At 45.2% G+C, this 22,733-nt stretch overlaps 1 pseudogene; it reads left to right on the plus strand.

Annotated features, from left to right (window-relative positions):
* LOC148506838 (uncharacterized) overlaps positions 1 to 22,733 on the plus strand; it is a 51,782-nt pseudogene that overhangs the window by 15,536 nt on the left and 13,513 nt on the right.

The following is a 22,733-nucleotide window of genomic DNA, read 5'->3' on the forward strand; positions in this document are numbered from 1 at the left end:
TACACGTTAATTCTGGGTTGTGGTGTACCTTTTAAAGTAGAGTGCGTGGAACTTTTCATTTTTTAAGAATTTGTATCTTGTGATCTGGTGTTTATCACTAAGGTATTAGGCAGCTTCCTTCAGTGTGAGTGCACAAGTGTGTATCTATAATGTGTATACTCTGTACTATAATACACAGCAGTATGCATACCTCAATGTAATCACTACACACTGTGTATATTCTGTACTATCATACATAGCAGTGTGTACACCTCAATGTAATCACTACACACTGTGTATGCTGTGTGCCATTATACATAGTAGTGTGTACATCTCAATGTTATCACTACACACTGTGTATACTATGTACTATAATACACAGCAGTATGCATACCTCAATGTTATCACTACACACTGTGTATATACTGTACTATTATACATGGCAGTATGTACAGCTCAATGTTATCACTATACACAGTGTATATTCTGTACTATTATACATGGCAGAGTGTACACCTCAATGTTATCACTACACACTGTGTATATTCTGTACTATTATACATGGCAGTGTGTACAGCTAAATGTTATCACTACACACAGTGTATATACCATACTTACCTACTTTGCTGGGCAGCTTTCCAGGAGGAGCAGGAGGGGGACCTGCTGCTCTCCTCTTCGGGGGGCGGGGCCAGATGATAGACTGCATTAGGCCCCGCCCCCTTTACAGAAACCCCCCGTGATTCGCGGGTCCGTGAGGAGGGGGCTGGGCTAAATGACGCGATTTGCCTAATTTAGCCCCGCCCCTTCCCGACGGACCCGATAATTTCAGGTAAAATCTCCCCATCCTGCCCACTTCACTAGGAAGTGGGCGGGATGCGGGAGATATGCCTTCTCTTCCGGGATCGCGGGGGGTTACCCGAAAAATCGGGAGCCTCCCGCGATTCCCGGGAGAGTAGGCATGTATGGTATGTACTGTACTATAATACACAGCAGAGTGTACAGCTAAATGTTATCACTACACACAGTGAATATACTGCACTATTATAAACAGCAGAGTGCACAGCTAAATGTTATCACTACACACAGTGTATATATTATACTATTATACACAGCAGAGTGTACAGCTAAATGTTATCACTACACACAGTGTATATATTATACTATTATACACAGCAGAGTGTACAGCTAAATGTTATCACTACACACAGTGTATATACTGTACTATTATACATGGCAGAGTGTACAGCTAAATGTTATCACTACACACTGTGTATATACTGTACTATTATACACAGCAGAGAGTACAGCTAAATGTTATCACTACACACAGTGTATATATTATACTATTATACACAGCAGAGTGTACAGCTAAATGTAATCACTACACACAGTGTATATATTATACTATTATACACGGCAGAGTGTACAGCTAAATGTTATCACTACACACAGTGTATATACTGTACTATTATACACGGCAGAGTGTACAGCTAAATGCTATCACTACACACAGTGAATATACTGCACTATTATACACAGCAGAGTGTACAGCTAAATGCTATCACTACACACAGTGAATATACTGCACTATTATACACAGCAGAGTGTACAGCTAAATGTTATCACTACACACAGTGAATATACTGCACTATTATACACAGCAGAGTGTACAGCTAAATGTTATCACTACACACAGTGTATATACTATACTATTATACACAGCAGAGTGTACAGCTAAATGTTATCACTACACACAGTGAATATACTACACTATTATACCCAGCAGAGTGTACAGCTAAATATTATCACTACACACTGTGTATATACTGCACTATTATACACAGCAGAGGGTACAGCTAAATATTATCACTACACACTGTGTATATACTGCACTATTATACACAGTAGAGTGTACTGCTAAATGTTATCACTACACACAGTGTATATACTGCACTATTATATACAGCAGAGTGTACAGCTAAATATTATCACTACACACTGTGTATATACTGCACTATTATACACAGTAGAGTGTACAGCTAAATGTTATCACTACACACAGTGAATATACTGCACTATTATATACACAGCAGAGTGTACAGCTAAATATTATCACTACACACTGTGTATATACTGCACTATTATACTCAGTAGAGTGTACAGCTAAATGTTATCACTACACACAGTGAATATACTGCACTATTATACACAGCAGAGTGTACAGCTAAATATTATCACTACACACAGTGAATATACTGCACTATTATACACAGCAGAGTGTACAGCTAAATATTATCACTTCACACTGTGTATATACTGCACTATTATACACAGTAGAGTGTACTGCTAAATGTTATCACTACACACAGTGTATATACTGCACTATTATTACATGGCAGAGTGTACAGCTAAATGTTATCACTACACACTGTGTATATACTGCACTATTATACACAGCAGAGTGTACAGCTAAATGTTATCACTACACGCAGTGTATGTACTGCACTATTATACACAGCAGAGTGTACAGCTAAATGTTATCACTACACGCAGTGTATATACTGCACTATCATACACAGCAGAGTGTACAGCTAAATGTTATCACTACACACAGTGTATATACTGCACAATTATGCACAGCAGAGTGTACAGCTAAATGTTATCACTACACACAGTGTATATACTGCACTATTATACACAGCAGAGTGTACAGCTAAATGTTATCACTACACACAGTGTATATACTGCACTATTATACACAGCAGAGTGTACAGCTAAATGTTATCACTACACACAGTGTATATACTGCACTATTATACACAGCAGAGTGTACAGCTAAATGTTATCACTACACACTGTGTATATACTGTACTATTATACACAGCAGAGTGTTTACCATCAGTGATCTCCTCAGTGAGGATAATTAAATATATACACAATGCAAAGAAGGAAGACAGGACAGAAATGGAGGCAGATATATAAATAAATGGGAAAAGAAAAAGGCAGAATACAGGGTATAAGAACAGTGGAAACAGGCAGAGGGGCAGAGAGAAGGAGATGACAAGACAGAGAGAAGAAATATAAGTAGGCAGAGATAATACATAGAAGTATAAGTCACATAAAGTGAAGTTTTCCTGTCACTAGCACAGCACCTGTCACTAGCACAGCACCTGTCACTAGCACAGCACCTGTCACTAGCACAGCACCTGTCACTAGCACAGCACCTGTCATTAGCATCTGTCACGAATTCAGCACCTGTCACTAGCACAGCACCTATCACTAGCACAGCACCTGTCACTAACCCAGCACCTGTCACTAGCATCTGTCACTAACCCAGCACCTGTCACTAGCACGGCACCTATCACTAGCACAGCACCTATCAATAGCACCTGTCACTAGCCCAGCACCTGTCACTAGCACAGCACCTGTCACTAACCCAGAACCTGTCACTAGCATCTGTCACTAACCCAGCTCCTGTCACTAGCACGGCACCTATCACTAGCACAGCACCTATCAATAGCACCTGTCACTAGCCCAGCACCTGTCACTAGCCCAGCACCTGTCACTAGCACCTGTCACTAGCACAGCACCTGTCACTATCCCAGCACCTGTCACTAGCATCTGTCACTAACCCAGCACCTGTCACTAGCACGGCACCTATCACTAGCACAGCACCTATCAATAGCACCTGTCACTAGCACCTGTAACTAGCCCAGCACCTGTCACTAGCCCAGCACCTGTCACTAGCACCTGTCACTAGCACCTGTCACTAGCACCTATCAATAGCACCTGTCACTAGCACCTGTCACTAGCCCAGCACCTGTCACTAGCACCTATCAATAGCACCTGTCACTAGCATCTGTCACTAACCCAGCACCTGTCACTAGCATCTGTCACTAACCCAGCACCTGTCACTAGCCCAGCACCTGTCACTAGCCCAGCACCTGTCACTAGCACCTGTCACTAACCCAGCACCTGTCACTAGCATCTGTCACTAACCCAGCACCTGTCACTAGCATCTGTCACTAACCCAGCACCTGTCACTAGCACAGCACCCGTCACTAGCACAGCACCTGTCACTAGCTCAGCACCTGTCAATAGCACAGCACCTATCAATAGCATCTGTCACTAGCACAGCACCTGTCACTATCCCAGCACCTGTCACTAGCATCTGTCACTAACCCAGCACCTGTCACTAGCACGGCACCTATCACTAGCACAGCACCTATCAATAGCACCTGTCACTAGCACCTGTAACTAGCCCAGCACCTGTCACTAGCCCAGCACCTGTCACTAGCACCTGTCACTAGCACCTGTCACTAGCACCTATCAATAGCACCTGTCACTAGCACCTGTCACTAGCCCAGCACCTGTCACTAACCCAGCACCTGTCACTAGCATCTGTCACTAACCCAGCACCTGTCACTAGCATCTGTCACTAACCCAGCACCTGTCACTAGCCCAGCACCTGTCACTAGCCCAGCACCTGTCACTAGCACCTGTCACTAACCCAGCACCTGTCACTAGCCCAGCACCTGTCACTAGCACCTGTCACTAACCCAGCACCTGTCACTAGCAACTGTCACTAACCCAGCACCTGTCACTAGCATCTGTCACTAACCCAGCACCTGTCACTAGCACAGCACCCGTCACTAGCACAGCACCTGTCACTAGCTCAGCACCTATCAATAGCACAGCACCTGCTCAAACAGCCGACCAGAGAAATTTCTATAAAATGGCTGCGAAGCAGCAACTCTGAAATAGCACTGACCCTCCCTCTGCCAATCCTATAGGCTAACCAAGCCTAACCCCACCCAACAACACTACCTCACTAAACAACTAGCCCCTTCTTGTCTAGAGGCTGACACCCACAGGCTCGGGTGTTTACTTTAACTCCTTGCATATGAAATGCACTCTGTCCTAATTACTGAGACTGGCAGTAAGCAATAATGTAGTATCATCTATGAGTTTTACATTCAGATCTGTATCAAAATGGAAGCTCTTCACAGTTATGGGCCTATTTATTAAGCTGATCAGTCTTGAAATGATGTGGAAACACTAGTTTCTGTATGATTTTAGTATACAGTAGGATTATTTAATAAATGCCCAATATAGGCAATATCAGAGATACCTTAATCAGCAGGACAGTCACAGTTAGCCAATCACAGTTCAATAGATGCAGCACCCATGTGAAAACACCACAGCACCACCCTGATGACCAATGTTGGCACACGCTGCTGTAGACTGGCAAAAAGTCAGAAATCTCCATGAGCACATTTGTGTTTGCCGGCTGATCTGTGCAGGTACAGAGTCTCTATCAGGTGGGTACAGCAGTAAGGCTGGGTGCACATTAGACAGTATTATGGACTATTTGTCATTTTGAGGTAAATTGGAACAACATATAATCCATATCGTCTAATGTGAATGCTCAATTGCGTGCTCACGTGCGTTGTTCATCGCATCCTCTCATCAGCTATGTTGCATGTCAGGTGGGAAGATGTCGGGAATGATGTGGTACAACTTATATTGGCCCAATCTTTCTTCTGAAGACAACACCGGAGCTGCCAGTGATCTACATGGTTCTGGGAAGAAGGGAAATTGGAACAACTATCTAATCTTTTGCATATTATTCTGATGTGTACTCAGCCTTAGGGGTACATAATGACATAGAGGTCCTGAAAGGACAGGAAGTACAGATGCGCCCAGTTACATTGTGGTTGATCATGCCACAAACGTGCGTACGCATTGCACAATGCGATTCCCCACACCTGTATATACTACACTGTAGCGTGCACTGTGATCTCACCATGAAAACACATTGAGGAGCAGGTGCGATCACAGTGCACGTATCTGCTCGTGTGCGCACGTCTCACTCTATGTTTTGTTGACATTTATCATGCAGACATTTCTACTTTCAATATGAGAATGTCAATGTGGTCATAATGTCGACATTCAGCATGTGAAATAATTTGCATGTCAACAATAATCATTTCAACATTCGTGTCAACACTGCTGAAATGCCAACATGATTAGAATATCAACAAAATGTGGTCTTGGATGACCGAGTGGTCTGGTCTAGCAGCTTTAGTGATATATTTTGGGTCTAGCAGTCAAGTGATGCAGACTTCCGGTAAATCTAGTGGGGCTTCTGGTGGTAAGTATGACTATTCATATGCCCTAACCCTCCTTCTAGTGCCTAGCACTAACCTCCTCTCCCACTGTTTTGCCCTACCCCTCCCCTTGTGCGTAGCACAAGCCCTCCCCTCTCTCTGCCTATTTCTAACCCATTAATGCCTAAAACCCTTCCTACCCTCCCTCTGCCTTACCCTATCCTCCCCCTAGTGCATAATACCAGCCTTATCCTCCCGCTACCTATCTGGTTGCCTAACACCAGCCTTACCCTCCTTCTACTGATCTCTAGCCCTCTCTTTAATGCCTAACACCAGCCCTACCCTCCCACTGCCTATCACTAACCCTCCCACTAATGCCTAACAACAGCCCCCCTCCAGAGGCATCTTAAGAGAGTATGGGGCCCATGTGTATACCCCATCCAGGGCCCCTTCCTCTCTCCCTGGTGGCTGGCTGCATCACCGCAGCAATAAACTCTGGGCACTAGAGTGTGCCCAGAGCCTACTATGCATGTGCATGTCACCGGGAAAATGGTGCAGCAACCATTTCCCTAGTGAGCATATGCATGACATCAGAAAAAGTATTAAAACATTGGAGCAGGGTGTGCTCCCAGGGACCCAGGGGCCCATGTGCACTGCACACCTTGCACCCATTATAAGTACACCCATTATAAATACCCTATTCACCCCTTAATTCCTAACACCAGACCCCTCCCTGTGCCTTACCCTATCCTCCCACGAAAGCCTAAGACCAGCCCCTCCCATCTCTCTGCCTATCTGTAACCCTCCCCCTAATGCCTAACACCAGCCCCCTCCCTCTGCCTTACCCTATCCTCCCCCTAATGCCTAACACCAGCCCCCCTCTCTCTGCCTTACCCTATCCTCCCACTAATGCCTAACACCAGCCCCCTCCCTCTACCTATCCCTATCCTCCCCATAATGCCTAACACCAGCCCCCCTACCTCTGCCTTACCCTATCCTCCCCATAATGCCTAATACCAGTCCCCTCCCTCTACATATCCCTATCCCTCCCCATAATGCCTAACACCAGCCCCCCTACCTCTGCCTTACCCTATCCTCCCCATAATGCCTAATACCAGTCCCCTCCCTCTACCTATGCCTATCCCTCCCCATAATGCCTAACACCAGCCCCCCTACCTCTGCCTTACCCTATCCTCCCCATAATGCCTAACACCAGCCCCCTCTCTCTGCCTTACCCTTTCCTCCCCCTAATACCTAACACCAGCCCCCCTCCCTCTGCCTTACCCTATCCTCTCCCTAATGCCTAACACCAGCCCCCCTCCTTCTACCTAACTCTAACCTCCTGGTCCATGCATAATGTCAACATTCACCACATGCTGATATAATAACTGTTGAAATGTAATGTCGACATTGTAAATGTGCACTTTATGACGGCATCCCTTCTGAGGTATCTTTTTTTCAGTAATCTGAACTAAAAAATATAAATGAATGACCTGTACATTATCACTGTTTTGTGCTGGACACATTTTCTACATTTTTGAATGCATTTTGCCTACAGTATGTGGCCAACCAATCAGGTGTCTCTGTGGTAGCACATGAGCAGCTTATGGTGCTTGGTAAGCACACTATTGTGCTGGAGCAAATGATATCATTGCACATGTCCAGACACATCTCACTCTATCCGAAAGCCTACACAGACTTTGTGATTTAAAAAGATTTTCCAAATACCCACAGTGACAAACTTTTCCCTTGTTCCTAGTTATGACTCCTGGCTGGTCACATAAAATATGCTGCCTTCCCTTGAATTCAGCCTGACTATGAACTCACAATTGTATTTCCTGCTCTATACTTGGCCTAACTTAAACATTCCTTCTGCTTTTATTTCCAAATCACAGGGACAGCAATGGGGGCGACATGTGTCCCTACATAAACAACTCTGTTCTTTGAGCAGTGGAAGTGGGAATATATATTTGATGCCCAAAATGAGCACCACAGCAAAAATCTACTTACATGGCTAAGATACATTTACTTAACATTTAATTTATTTTTTTTAGAATTCCATCAAACTTTGGTTGTTCTTGTCTATTATATTTTTATTATACACAAAAACCTTTATCTGGTATTTATCCTTTTTTAATTCAAGCATCTATTCACTATATGGACAAAGGTATTTGGCTGCCTGACCATTACACCAACAGGGACTGTAATTACATTGTATTCAAATACATATACTTTAATATAGATTTGGTCCCACTTTTGCTGCTATAACCGCTTCCACTCTTCTTGGAAAGTTTTCCACAATACTTTGGAGGGTTTCTGTGGGAATTTGCACCCATTGATTCTGTAGAGCTTTTATGAGGTCAGGAACTAATATTGAACGAGAATGCCTGGCTTGCAATCTCTGTTCCAGTTCATCCCAAAGTGTTCCATGGGCTTGATGTTAGGGCTCTGGGAGGGCCAGTCAAGTTCTTCAACACAAAATGTATCTAACCATGTAATTATAGTGCTCGCTTTGTGCACTGGGGCACAGTTAAGTTAGAATAGAAAAGGACCTTCCCCAAACTGTTACTACTAAGTTGGAAGCATAGTATTGTCCAAATGTCTTGGTATGACTGTCCTTCACTGGAGATAAGGGACCTAACCCAAACCCTAAGAAACAGTCCCATACCATTATCCCTCCTCCACCAAACTTCACAGTTGGTACAATGCAGTCAGGCAGGTAACGTTCTTTCTGGATCTGCCAAACAGAGAAGCGCGATTCGTCACTTCACAGAACACATTTCCACTGCTCCACAGTCCAGTATCGGTGTTCTTTACACCAATCCATCTAATGCTTGGAATTGGACTTGGTGATGTGAGGCTTGCATGCAGCTGCTCAGCGGTGGAAACCCATTCCTTTGAGCTGTCGCCCCACAGTTTTTGTGCTTACATTAATGTCAGTGGAAGTTTGGAACTCAACAGCTATGGAATCAGCGACTTTTATGCACCATGCACCTTAGCAGTCATTGACACCGCTCTGTGATTTTACATGGTCTTCTGCATCATGGCTAAGTTGCTGTTGTTCCTAAATGCTTCCAATTTCTAATAATATCACTTACAGGTGAGCGTGGAATATCCAGCAGGGATGACATTTCATGAACCGTCTAATTGCAAAGGTGGCATCCTATCACAGTACCATGCTTCCTATCACAGTACCATGCTTCATATCACAGTACCACGCTTCCTATCACAGTACCACGCATCCTATCACAGTACCACACATCCTATCACAGTACCACACTTCCTATCACAGTACCATGCATCCTATCACAGTACCACACATTCTATCACAGTACCACACATTCTATCACAGTACCACACATCCTATCACAGTACCACCTATCCTATCACAGTACCACGCATCCTATCACAGTACCACACATCCTATCACAGTACCATGCTTCCTATCACAGTACCACACATCCTATAACAGTACCGTGCTTCCTATCACAGTACCACACATCCTATCACAGTACCGCACTTCCTATCACAGTACCACACATCCTATCACAGTACCGCACTTCCTATCACAGTACCACACATCCTATCATAGTACCACGCTTCCTATCACAGAACCATGCTTCCTATCACAGTACCACACATCCTATCACAATACCAGGCTTCCTATCACAGTACCACACATCCTATCACAGTACCATGCTTCCTACCACAGTACCACACTTCCTATCACAGTACCACACATCCTATCACAGTACCACACATCCTATCACAGTACCACACTTCCTATCACAGTACCACACACCCTATCACAGTACCACACATTCTATCACAGTACCACACATCCTATCACAGTACCACACATCCTATCACAGTACCACGCATCCTATCACAGTACCACCCTTCCTATCACAGTACCACGCTTTCTATCACAGTACCACACATCCTATCACAGTACCGTGCTTCCAATCACAGTACCACACATCCTATCACAGTACCGCACTTCCTATCACAGTACCACACATCCTATCATAGTACCGCACTTCCTGTCACAGTACCACACATCCTATCATAGTACCACGCTTCCTATCACAGTACCATGCTTCCTATCACAGTACCACACATCCTATCACAGTACCAGGCTTCCTATCACAGTACCACACATCCTATCACAGTACCACACATCCTATCACAGTACCACGCTTCCTACCACAGTACCACACTTCCTATCACAGTACCACACATCCTATCACAGTACCACACTTCCTATCACAGTACCACACATCCTATCACAGTACCACACATCCTATCACAGTACCACACATCCTATCACAGTACCACACATCCTATCACAGTGCCACGCTTCCTATCACAGTACCACGCTTCCTATCACAGTAACATGCTTGAAGTCACTGAGCTCTTCAGAACAACCCATTTTGTATCACAAATCTTTGCAAATGGAGACTGCATGGTTAGGTGCTTGATTTTATATACACGTGGCAACGGGTCTGATTGAAACACCTCAAACCTCAATTCAATAATTAACAGGTGAGGCCAAATACTTTTGTTGTCCCTATAGTATGTATATACTGTATGTATATATATATATATATATATATAAATAAATATTTACATATATTTACCCCTGCATCAATATGGCATATCAGTGATCATGATGCTACATATGATATCTCAGTGATCACAACTACTGTACATCAAACGGGTGCTGTCATGTTGCAAACAGCTATTGGACTCCAGTCCTATCCACCAAAAATCTCAAGCTCCTGCAGGGGCAGATTGGGTGACCGGTACAGCGGGATGGTTCCCGCTGGGCCGGTCCCATCCTCCCCCCTGCAGGGCCAGTTCTCATTACCTTCCAGGCTGGCTCACACACTGCCACTGCCTGCTGGCCCGGGCTCGCGGCCATGCTTACAGAATTTGCGTTCAAGTCTAGAGTGCAAATCGGAAGCTGCCTCCAATGGTTCTCGATATTACCGATTGCCTTATACACTTCCTGGAGATGATGTGTGTTGCAAAGGGAAAGGCGGCGGCATTAGACCAGCTTGGGATCGCACAGCTGCCGCACGCTAAGACATAGAGGGCGTCCTTAAGCCATGCAGTGCTATCACGGGATTTGCATACCCGGCCCCTGACGGCTGCGTGCGAATGCAGCGCTGCTACCAGATCTGAATTGGGCCCTCAGCCTTAACATCACGCTGCTCTGCGTCTCCGATCACCACAGTTGCTGCACCACTTCCTGGTGGCATTAACCACAGTGCTGTGTCTGAGTGGACTCAGCCTTAACATCACAACTATCTCCGCTGCTCTGCATCTCCAGTCACCACAGTTTCCGCACCACTTCCCAGCGGCTTTATCCGCATTGCAGCATCTGAGTGGATTAAGTCAAACATCAAGGTTACCTCCACTGTTTGCATCTCAAAACATCACAAGCCATCCCGGCTGCAACTTGGTGACTAGGCCACATCCTTGCCAAGTGTCTCCAGCCCTCAAGGCTGCTACTTGAACACCTGGTCTCCATCCTTGCCAAGTGTCTGCAGCCCTCAAGGCTGCTATGTGACCACCTGGTCACCATCCCTGCTAAGGGTCTCCAGCCCTCAAGGCTGCAATGTGACCACCAGGTCTCCACCTTGTCAAACTTCTCCAACCTTTGGCTACAATTGCACTATCCTTCAGTTGTTCCCATTGCTCCAATAATCCTCAGAACTATTGCCTCCTTCTGAAGTGAATCTCCCTGGGAATCCTACAATGCTTTTGTAAAAAACATCACCCTGGCTAACATCTATAAACCACACTTGCTGACATTCAGCTCCCTCCTTCCGGGAGGGAGCTGAATGCCTGCATTCTGTGGGGGGCGTGGCAGGCTATGATGCCATTTTGGGGGCAGGGCAAGGGGCGTGACCACACAATTGCATCATCATGGCCACCCCCCCTCTTCACAATGCCAAAAAAAGGCATTGTGAAGCAGGGGGCGGAGGCACAACGACGCGATTCAGAGCGAATCGCATCATCGAGCCCCGCTACTGTGGGGGTTTCTAGCTGTAGTCGGGGGGTGCAGGCAGCAGCCGGGAGGCTTGCCTGCCTTTCCGGGGGGTCGGGAGCGGCACCAGATATTCAGGAGGCTCCCAACCAAATCGGGAGGGTAGGCAAGCCTGCTATAGACAGCTGAAGTCCGTCCTTCTAGATATCTTTATTTCTCTCACTTAATGTAGATATTACACTTACGCCCTTTTATTTTTAAGCAGAGATTTCTGCCTTTTTCTCAACTGTGGTTTTAATATAAGCCTGTTGATAATAGTGTGTATTATAACTAAGTAAAATTGGAGAAAGGAAACTTTTACAACTGTTTTATTAAAAGTGTATAATTTACTTATACCTACCAATATTAGGTCACTTTGTCTTTTTCTGAACATAATTTAATTTATTATTCATCATTTTAGCAAATAGTTCCCAATGGCGAGTACTTAGCATACAGATCCCAGTAGTAATCACTTAGCATACAGATCCCAGTAGTAATCACTTAGCATACAGATCCCAGTAGTAATCCTTTATCATACAGATCCCAGTAGTAATCACTTAGCATACAGATACTAGTAGTAATCCCTTAGCATACAGATCCCAGTAGTAATCCTTTATCATACAGATCCCAGTAGTAATCCTTTAGCATACAGATCCCAGTAGTAATCCCTTATCATACAGATCCCAGTAGTAATCCTTTATCATACAGATCCCAGTAGTAATCCCTTAGTTTACAGATCCCAGTAGTAGTCCCTTATCATACAGATCCCAGTAGTAATCCCTTATCATACAGATCCCAGTAGTAATCCCTTATCATACAGATCCCAGTAGTAATCCCTTATCATACAGATCCCAGTAGTAGTCCCTTATCATACAGATCCCAGTAGTAATCCCTTATCATACAGATCCCAGTAGTAATCCCTTATCATACAGATCCCAGTAGTAGTCCCTTATCATACAGATCCCAGTAGTAATCACTTAGCATACAGATCCCAGTAGTAATCACTTAGCATACAGATCCCAGTAGTAATCCTTTATCATACAGATCCCAGTAGTAATCACTTAGCATACAGATACTAGTAGTAATCCCTTAGCATACAGATCCCAGTAGTAATCCTTTATCATACAGATCCCAGTAGTAATCCTTTAGCATACAGATCCCAGTAGTAATCCCTTATCATACAGATCCCAGTAGTAATCCTTTATCATACAGATCCCAGTAGTAATCCCTTAGTTTACAGATCCCAGTAGTAGTCCCTTATCATACAGATCCCAGTAGTAATCCCTTATCATACAGATCCCAGTAGTAATCCCTTATCATACAGATCCCAGTAGTAATCCCTTATCATACAGATCCCAGTAGTAGTCCCTTATCATACAGATCCCAGTAGTAATCCCTTATCATACAGATCCCAGTAGTAATCCCTTATCATACAGATCCCAGTAGTAGTCCCTTATCATACAGATCCCAGTAGTAATCCCTTATCATACAGATCCCAGTAGTAATCCCTTATCATACAGATCCCAGTAGTAGTCCCTTATCATACAGATCCCAGTAGTAATCCCTTATCATACAGATCCCAGTAGTAATCCCTTATCATACAGATCCCAGTAGTAATCCCTTAGCATACAGATCCCAGTAGTAATCCCTTAGCATACTGATCCCAGTAGTAATCCCTTATCATACAGATCCCAGTAGTAATCCCTTATCATACAGATCCCAGTAGTAATCCCTTAGCATACAGATCCCAGTAGTAGTCCCTTATCATACAGATCCCAGTAGTAGTCCCTTATCATACAGATCCCAGTAGTAATCCCTTATCATGCAGATCCCAGTAGTAATCCCTTATCATACAGATCCCTGTAGTAATCCCTTAGCATACAGATCCTAGTAGTAATCCCTTAGCATACAGATCCTAGTAGTAATCCCTTATCATACAGATCCCAGTAGTAATCCCTTATCATACAGATCCCAGTAGTAATCCCTTATCATACAGATCCCAGTAGTAATCCCTTAGCAAACAGATCCTAGTAGTAATCCCTTAGCATACAGATCCTAGTAGTAATCCCTTATCATACAGATCCCAGTAGTAATCCCTTATCATACAGATCCTAGTAGTAGTCCCTTATCATACAGATCCTAGTAGTAATCTCTTAGCATAGAGCATTCCATGGTGTCCCCTTATCATACAGATCCCAGTAGTAATCCCTTATCATACAGATCCCAGTAGTAATCCCTTATCATACAGATCCTAGTAGTAATCCCTTATCATACAGATCCCAGTAGTAATCCCTTATCATACAGATCCTAGTAGTAATCCCTTATCATAGAGCATTCCGTGGTGTCCCCTTAGCATACAGATCCCAGTAGTAATCCCTTATCATACAGATCCCAGTAGTAATCCCTTAGCATACAGATCCTAGTAGTAATCCCTTATCATACAGATCCTAGTAGTAATCCCTTATCATACAGATCCTAGTAGTAGTCCCTTATCATACAGATCCCAGTAGTAATCCCTTAGCATAGAGCATTCCGTGGTGTCCCCTTAGCATACAGCAGTCAGCAAACCATTATGATTAGAGACGTGCGGGTCTGGTGCTCAGTAAACGGACAATAACTGAAATTAGGGGTTCCAAGTCGTATTTAGGGCCCAATTCAGACCTAGGCCAGCAGCAATAGCCTGCTGGCCGATTTTTGTGATCTGCGCATGCGTACGCATCGCACTGTGCGTGCGCGAACCAGTCATTGCGATTGGCAAGAGAATGCAGTGAGTACATAGACAGCCCGCAAGAGTGACAGATAGTGTCATTTGTGGGTGGTGACAGGGGAAGGTCCATGAAAACTGGGGTGTAGCGGTGCGAACGCAGGTGTGTTTGAGCATCAAAGCGCAGTTACTAAAGCATGCTTAATTAAGAAGCAGCGTCATTGTACACCTGGCTGTTTAAAACCCTGCAGCACTTGTGGTAGGGTATGGTCAACCACAAGCGCTGCGCATTCAGCCGATAGTTCTCAGTGTTACAGATTATTACATACCCTTCCTGGAAATGACGTGTGTAACTAAGGGCAAGTGGGCATCTTAAGACTGGCCGGCGGTCGCACACTAAGACATAGTGGGCATACTGAAGTCTTGCTGTGCGATTGTGGGATTTGCATACTCTGGCTGCAGACGCGTGCATGTGAGCGCATCTTGCGAATGGGTCTGAATCGGGCCCTTAGTCTGAGTTTGAAATCACTTTGGGAAGTTGAATTGAATCCCATTCGGATCTTCCCATAAACTAAGATTTAAAAACCAAATTCAGGTTTTGGACTGCATGTTAAAATTGTGTAATTTTAGCTGTTTTAAAAAAAGTACAGATCCAAAACCAAAACACGAAGATGAATCCGGATCCAAAAACAAAACAAGGGGGCACGTCTCTAGTTATGATACCTTAGCTTACAGGCCCCATGGTAGCCCCTTACTATTCATCTCCTTGTGGTGACCCATTAGCACACAACTCCTTGTAGTGATCTCCTAACAAATTGATCCTGTGGTGATCTCTAAACATATACAGTATCTCCCCATGGTGACCCCTTATCATACAGCTCCCCTCTTGTTGACCCCTTAGCATAGAGCTCATGTGGTGACCCATTAACTCAGAGTGGTGACCCCTTAGCATACAGCTTCGATGGTGACCCCTAATCATACAGCTCCCCCATGGTGAACCCTCGGCTCCCATTTAGCATCCTCTCAGTGACCAATTAGCACACAACTCCTTGTAGTGACCCTTAGCATAGAGCTCATGTGGAGACCCCTTAACATACTTTTACCCATAGTGACCCCTAATAATATACTTGGCAAACAGCTCCCTGTGGTGTTAGCATACCCCTTAGAATATCACTCACCATGGTTCCCCATTAGCATACTTCTCCACATGGTGACCCCCTTGGCATACAGTTCATGAAGGTGACCCCATCGTATACACCTCCACATGGTAAACACTTAGCATACAGTTTCCAGCGGTGACCCCTATGCATACAGGTTTTTTGTGGTTACTCCTTAGAAAACAGATCCAAATGGTGACCCCTTAGTATACAGATCCCTTTACCTGCAGCTACAGTACCTGTGGTGACCTTTAGACATAGAGTTCCCCATGGTGTCCCTTCAGCAAATAGCTCCCAATGTAGACCACTTAGCATAAAGCTGCTCATGGTGACCCTTAGTAATCATCTTTCCATATTGACCCTTAGCACACAGCTCCAAGGAAAGCCCTTCATGGTGATCCCTGATAAGGAAGAATTCTTAGACCGTCAGTTTTTGATAAAACATATATAGGTTTAATTAAAGCAATATCTCCACTATTCTGTGCAGAGTAACGTGGAGGGGTTAGCACATGGAGTATCAGTCAGATCTCTCTGGCAAAGTACCAGCAAATAAGGGATTTTATACACAACAGTTGCATAAATTACAAAATCATTAACAAGAGGGTGTTTACTTGTATATTACAATCGAGATATTTGATTGGTTGATGAATAGGAAAGGGTTGTGATAATATACAATAATACATGTAATGGGGTTGGGTTTCTTAGTAAATGAGTAATTAATATCAGTTGATGAGTCTGTGATCTTTGACATCTTATGCTCTGGTCATCATGACATCTTATGCTGTGCTCATCATGACATCTTATGCTCTGGTCATCATGACATATTAGAGGAAATCTTCTCGAAAGGTTTGGGTTATCTCTTCAAGCAAACATGAAAATAGGCTCAAATGTATCACTCCACAGTCTGACAGGTGTCCAACTCCACATATCACGTAGCACACAGTAAAATACAGTTTTATGACTTATTTTCTGATTATAAAAGATCTAAAAGACATTTTAACTCATATCCATCCGAATCATTGTAAAAGCTACAAACACATATATTAATATAAAACCTTAATAATTCCTTTATTTCAGGTAATACTGATTCCCTTAGCATACTTCTCCCTATGGTGACACCTTAGCATACAGTTCTTCATGTTTTCCCTTAGCATACATCTCCACTTGTTGAACCCATTACCTGCAACTACCTATTGTGCTCCCTTGGCATACAGGGTATCATTCAGACCCGCTCTCGAGCGCTGTATGCTCACAAGCAGGTCGATGGTGCCCAAGTGCGCATGCGCACGACGGAGGGAGCTCGGTCGTACGCATGCGCGAGACTCGGCGAGCGATGGGGAAGCCATCGCTTGGGGTCTCGCACCAAAGGGGGCGTGCTGTCAATGGTGATTGACAGCACACCCCCTTCGGAGGCGTTCCCATGGGAACGCCTACCGTCTGGGTCCGGCCCCACTGACTTCACTAGTGATGTCAGTGGGAGTGATTTTGGCTCTGATAGAGCCAAAATCACTCCAGGGCTTGCGGCAACGAGACCCTACCGCAAGGGTCTCGTCGCAAGCCCGATGGTTGCGATGGTCTTGACCATCATCATGGACGCTCGCATAAGCTGTGGGTGGTAACCCACAGCTATGCGAGCGTCCAAGAGGCCACTCCAATTTTAGGTAGGCTGGCCCTGATTCAGAGCGAGCGCTCTGGTCAGAGCGTCCAGCTCTGAATCAAGCCCACAGTTCCCAATGGTTACCTTTTTAACATACAGCACCCTCTGGTGATCCCATAACATACTGTTCTTCACGGTAGACTCTTAGCATATAGCTCACCATGGTGACCTCTTAATATACAGATCTCTAATGTGTCCTTTTAGCATAAATATCCCCATTGTGACCCCTTAGTATACAGCTCCCCATAGATAGCCCTTGGCATATGGATCCCCATGCTTATCCCTTTGCATATAGCTCCATGGGGTGACACATTAGCATACAGAATCTCTTTGGTGACCCCTAGAACACAGCTCCCTTTGGTGACCTCTTTATAGTATACAGATCCAAAAGGTGACCACGTAGCATACGGCTCCCCATGGTGAACCCTTACCATACAGCTCCCCATGGTCACCCCTAACCATACAGCTTCCTGTGGTCATATTTTAGTATACAGGTCCCCTTGGTGACCACTTTAAATATAGCTTCTCATTGTGACCTCTTAGCATACAACTGCTGGAACTGCAGCCGGCCTTTCAAATCCCGACAGCGGAAGCCCGGCAGTGAAGATCCTGACAGGTGAGTATTTTTTCTATTTACTAACCTAACCCCCCGCTAACCCTAACCCTCACTTAGGGGTGCCTAACCCTAACCTCCCCCCAAGTGCCTAACAGTAACCCCACTCTAAGTGCCTAAACCTAATCCCCCTTCCCAGCAGCCTAACCCTAAGTCTCCCGGGGGGGTGGCTAACCCTAACCTCCCCCCGGGGGTGCCTTACCCTAACCCCCCCTTCCCCTAACCTGACCCTAACCTCCCAAAGGGGTGCCTAACCCTAAGTCCCCCCTGGGTGCCCCTAACCTAACCCTCCCCCCCGCAGCTGTCTGTGCCCGGCTTACCTTCGATCGGTAAGCCAGGTGTTGGGCTCTCAGCGTAGGTCTAATGACAGGCATCGGGATTTCGACGCCTGTTATTAGACACTTGCTGGGATTTGACAGTCGGGAAGCTGGCGGTTGGCATTGCGACTGGCAGCTTCCTGACTGCATCCACAACTGCTCTTGATGAGCCCTAAGCAATTATCTCTCAGTGTTACCCCTTAGCACACAGTTCCATAAGGTAACACAATAGCTTGCAGCTTAGCATGCTGTCCGCATGCAGTTTTCTGTAGTAACCCTATAGCATACAGCTCCTCATGGTGACCCCCTTAACATACAGCTCCTCATGGTGACCCCTTGGCATACAGCTCCCCATGGTGACTCCTTGGTATACAGCTCCCCATGGTTACCCCTTAGCAAAACTCCCCTTGGTGACCCCTTAGCAAACAGCTCCCCATGGTGACCCCTTGGCATACAGCTTCCCATGGTGACCCCTAAGCATACAGCTACCCATGGTGACCACTTACCATACAGCTCCCCATGTGGAATCCTTAGCACACAGCTCCACATGGTGACCCATTAGCATACAGCTCTCCATGGTGACCCCTTAGCATCCAGATCTCCATGGTGACCACTTAGCATACACCTCCCCATGGTGACCCCTTAGCATACAGCTCCACATGGTGACCCCTTAGCACACAGTTCCCATGGTGACCCATTAGCATACAGCTCTCCATGGTAACCCCTTAGCATCCAGATCTCCATGGTGACCACTTAGCATACAGCTCCCCATGATGACCCCTTAGCATACAGCTCCCCATGGTGACCCCTTAGCACACAGTTCCCATGGTGACCCATTAGCATCCAGATCTCCATGGTGACCACTTAGCATACAGCTACCCATGGTTACCCCATAGCATACAGCTACCCCTGGTGACCCCTTAGCATACAGCTCTCTGTGGTGTTCCCCTTGTATATAGCTACCTGTATTGACCCCTTAGCATTCCCCTGATGACCCCTTAGCATACAGCTCTCTATGGTGTCCCCTTAGTATATAGCTCCCTGTAGTGACCCCTTAGCATACAGTTACTCATGGTACTGAGTTTGTAAATATTATTTATTTAGTAAAATTGTATTTTTAGAATTCTATTTTTTTTGCTGAGTACAGAAATTAGGCATGTGCTGATTGGATTATCTAGACACTTAGGTGCACATCCAATGCATTCCTGCAGATAACATGCCCTGCTGGAATACACACATATTATTATTATTATTATTATTATTATTATTATCCTTTATTTATATGGCGCCACAAGTGTTCCGCAGCGCCTTACATAGTACATAGAACTAATAAGTGAACAAGAAACAAGTAACTTACAGTACATTACAGTGCAGGACAAGGACACAACTAATATACATTGCTGAAATAGTGATTAAAGCACTCACAATAAGCTGCCGGGAGTAGGCGGTCCCGTGTTAGGTGCCCTAATGGGGAGTAGAGAGTAGAAGAAAATGTAAAGAGAAGCACATGAGGGAAGAGGTCCCTGCTCATGAGAGCTTACATTCTAAGGGGAGGGGCAGACAGACAGGCGTGACACAGAAGGGGAAGATAGGAAGGAAAGAGCATGAGGTGGGTTAGGAGGAGTGCTGGAAGGCCTTGATGAAGTAGTGGGTCTTGAGAGCCCGTTTGAAGATTTATAGAGAGGTGGAGAGTCTGATAGGGAGAGGGAGAGCATTCCAAAGGTAGGGAGCAGCACGGGCAAAATCTCGGATGCGGGAGTGGGAGGAAGTAATCAGTTGGCAAGAGAGGCGGCATGCATTAGTTGAGCGAAGTGGGCGGGCGGGAGTGTGAAGGGAGAGAAGGTCAGAAATGTATGCGGGAGAGGATTTGGTGAGGGCTTTGTTGGTGAATGTAAGAACCTTGAATTGGCATCTGAAGGGGAAGGGGAGCCAGTGTAGGGCTTGAAGGAGAGGGGAAGCAGATATATAACGTCTGGAGAGGAAGATGAGCCGAGCAGCAGCATTGAGAACAGATTGTAGTGGAGAGAGGTGAGAGACTGGGAGGCCAGCTACATACAGTGAATGCAGATTAAATATACTGTGCAACTCCATAAAACTGTCAGGGATGGGATGTGAGACCCCCAATATCCATGAGATTGTCCATCACTGATTAATGTTTTTCTTACCCACTGATCTAAGTAAATACATGTCAGAGGCACACTGATAGTGCACTATATAGGAGAGTATCTTACAGAAATAATTCAATATTGTAAAATAACCCTCCCATGATCTAACAACCCTTTATAATACTATTTCAATCTAAAAACTGTGGATATTCATTAGTGATAATAACAAATTAACAATTATAATTTATGGAATAATTAATGTCTCATTAACTTTTCAGCCTCTAACTTTGATCAGGAATTAAAAATCTTCCAGTTTGAGCCATCAGGGAGCACAGAAGACTCTGTCACCCTCAACTGCTCGTACTCCCTCCCACCAGACAGAGACCCTATGTGGATTGGAATCTACTGGAGAGTCGGTAGCCCAAGTGATGTGTATGCCTACCACCCCTCCAAAGAGATGGTTCATCCCAGGTACAAAGGAAGGACAGAGCTGAGAGGACTGGCTGATCTCCATATAAAGGGGTTTCAAGAAACAGACAATAATAATTATTACTGCTTTGTGGTGCTCAAATTCTGTGATGGGCTAAACAATATCAGCTCAGTAATCCAATATGGGAGTCGGACAACACTGAACACAGGTAAAACCAAAATTATAGATATAGAATTACATAAAAAGTAACTGATATGTATGGGTTATCAGAACTAAAATAATCTGACATCTGTAACAATATAGTGCAATATATCCATTCTGTTTGTATACAGCTATCTCTCCGGTATTATACACCGCTGTTACTCGTCTTTACTCATTAAGGAATCTATTTTGCAATTGAATCAAATTGTTAGGATCAGCGGCAGTGGATCATCTTGATGGCAGGTCCCAGCCATAGTAGGCGACTGGGACACTGCATCATGTCTTGATCCATGTTCCGCCTGCTGCAGGCAGCTGGAATCATGTCTTGTCTGTGTGTAGCTTATTGCTGCATTCCTGTCTGTTTGTTTGTGTGCAGCTCCCAGCTGTACACTAGCTTGTCATTAGGGAAGCTCTCTGCAGGTATTGCTCTGAATGGACCCTGCATCTGATAAGTTACAGCCAGCCCTACACTCCGTGCCAGTGATATTGTCTGACATCCTATGTATGTTGTCCAGTGCTCAGAAGCCTCTGTTCTAGCTGGTCTTACCTAGTTCTGCAGTTCCTGTCCAGTACCTGTTTGCTTGATCTGTACTCGCCTCTGTGTCATTTGCCATAGTTCCATCTGTTCACATGCTTGCCATTTAGACTACCCAGGGCAGTAACTTCTGCAGCCGTGGCCTTCTTTTCCACTTCCCGTGGCATTTCCATACCACAGCCTAGTCAAGTCACGTCAGTCTGTTCCAGCCACACAAGCCTGCAGTGTTCTCAACCTTGTTGCATCTTGCCTGTGTTCATGCCGTGCCTGAGAGCACCTGTCTGCTGTGTTGTTCCAGTCGCACCTTGCCCTCAAGGCTGCACCTCGGCCCTCAAGCCGCATCGTGTTGTTGCAGTTGGATATTGGCACTCAAGGCCGCTCTGTCTTGTTCTTATCACACTTTGGGCCTCAAAGCCACACCTCAGCCCTCAAGACTGCATTACATTGTTACTGTCGCACCTCGGCCCTCAAGGTTACACCTCAGCCCCCAAGGCTGCACTGTGTTGTACTATTTGTACTAGTTGCACCCAAGACCTCAAGGCCACTCTGTCTTGTTGCTGTCACACCTTGGCACTCAAGGCTGCTCCGTGTTGTTCCTTTTGCACCATGGCCCTCAAGGCCACATTGTGTTGTTCCAGCAGCACCTCATCCCTGAAGGTTGTTCCATCTTGTTCCTGTCACACCTCAGCCCTCAAGGCTGCACCTCAGCCCTTGAGGCCACTCTGTGTTGTTCCAGTCACACCTCGGCCCTCAAGGCTACCCTTTGGCCCTCAAGGCCTCTCCGTGTGGTTCCTGTCACACCTTGGCCCGCAAGATTGTACCTTGATCTCAGTCTGCTACTTCAGCCAGAGGCTCTGCCACATTATTGTGCATGACCTGTTTAGTCCTTGT

Source organism: Taudactylus pleione, unplaced genomic scaffold (genome assembly GCF_031769625.1).
Source record: "Taudactylus pleione unplaced genomic scaffold, aTauple2 ptg000393l, whole genome shotgun sequence".
Classification (NCBI taxonomy): domain Eukaryota; kingdom Metazoa; phylum Chordata; class Amphibia; order Anura; family Myobatrachidae; genus Taudactylus; species Taudactylus pleione.